Here is a 1,780-nt window from a genome sequence, read left to right as displayed (position 1 = left end):
TGGTTTTGAGTTCTCCATTCCGAACTTTTTAATCATTTCATGAATGTACTTTTGTTGATTGATGAATGTTCCATCTTCTAGTTATTTGATTTGTAGTCCGAGAAAGAACTTGAGTTCGCCCATCATGCTCATTTCAAACTCATCATGCATTAACTTATAAAACTCATTGCTAAGAGATTCGTTAGTAGATCCAAATACAATATCATCAACATATATTTGAACTATGACTAAATCCTTTTCATGCCTTTTAATAAAGAGTGTATTATCAATTTTTCCCATTTCATAACCATTATTTATTAAAAAGGTTCTAAGTCTTTCATACCATGATCTAGGGGCTTGTTTAAGTCCACAGAGAGCCTTTTTAAGTTTAAAAACATGATATGGCTTTTCGAAATCTTCAAACCCCGGAGGTTGTGATACATAAACTTCTTCATTTATGACACCATTTAAAAAGGCACTTTTGACATCCATTTGATAAAGTTTGAAGTTATTGGCACATGCATATGCATGAAGTATTCTTATTGACTCTATCCTAGCGACGGGAGCAAATGCTTCATCATAATCAATTCCCTCTTGTTGGCTATATTCTTGTGCAAATAGTCTAGCTTTGTTTCTAACTACATTGCCATCTTCATCTAGTTTATTTCTATAGACCCATTTGGTACCTATGATATTGCTCTCACTAGGTAAAGGAACCAAATCCCACACATCGCTCCTTTGAAATTGATTTAATTCCTCTTGCATTGGTTCTACCCAACTTTCATCTAATAGGGCTTCCTTAATATTTTTGGGTTCTATTTGGGAGATAAAAGCATAGTTCGCAATTAGGTTGAATGCTTGTGACCTAGTGGTTCTAGTGTTGATGTCTCCTATGACTTGATCTATGGGATGATCCTTTACATGTTTAATATCGATCGAGGATGCTAAGTAATCCTTACTTGGTTTCAAATGAGATCCATCCTCATTGGTGTCATTGGACTCGATTTGAGTTGGCATTATTTCTATAGCATCTTGTTCTATCACATCATCATCCTCTAAAGGTTTAGTCTTAGGTGGCGGAGGAGTTTCATTAAATGTGACATCTAGGGATTCTTCTATGACATTGGTGTATTTATTTAGACTCCTATATGCCTTACTTTCTAACGAATATCCTAAGAACACTCCTTCGTAAGCTTTAAGTTCAAACTTTGTAAGATATTCCTTTTTGTTTAAGATGAAACATTTGCACCCGAACACTCTAAGATGACTTACGGTTGGTTTTCTACCATTTAAGATTTCATAAGGTGTTTTATCCATTGATGGTCTAATTAAGACTCTATTTTGAATGTAGGTGGAGGTGGCAACGGCTTCACTCCAAAACTTTTGAGGTATTGATTGTTCATTTAACATTGTTCGACTCATTTCTTGAAGAGTTCGATTTTTCCTTTCAATAACCCCATTGGATTGAGGTGTGCGAGGAGCCGAGAAATTATGAGAAATACCATTTAAATCACAAAAGACTCCAAATTGAGCATCATTATCAAATTCTCTACCATGATCTGTTCTTATTGTTACTATAGTACAACCAAGCAAATTTTGTATCTTAGTAGCAAAAATTATAAATCTTTCACATGCTTCATTCTTATGCTTTAGAAATAGTGTCCATGTATATCTTGAGAAATCATCTACTATTACAAAGGTATAAAAATTTCCTCCATAACTTTGAACGGCCGATGGCCCAAATAAATCCATGTGTAAAAGTTCCAGACATCTTTTAGTAGAGATAAAGTTCTTAGGTTTA

The sequence above is a fragment of the Rutidosis leptorrhynchoides genome, chromosome 5 (assembly GCF_046630445.1).
Source record: "Rutidosis leptorrhynchoides isolate AG116_Rl617_1_P2 chromosome 5, CSIRO_AGI_Rlap_v1, whole genome shotgun sequence".
In the NCBI taxonomy this organism is placed as follows: Eukaryota; Viridiplantae; Streptophyta; class Magnoliopsida; order Asterales; family Asteraceae; genus Rutidosis; species Rutidosis leptorrhynchoides.
Note: the sequence above shows the minus strand (reverse complement) of the source record.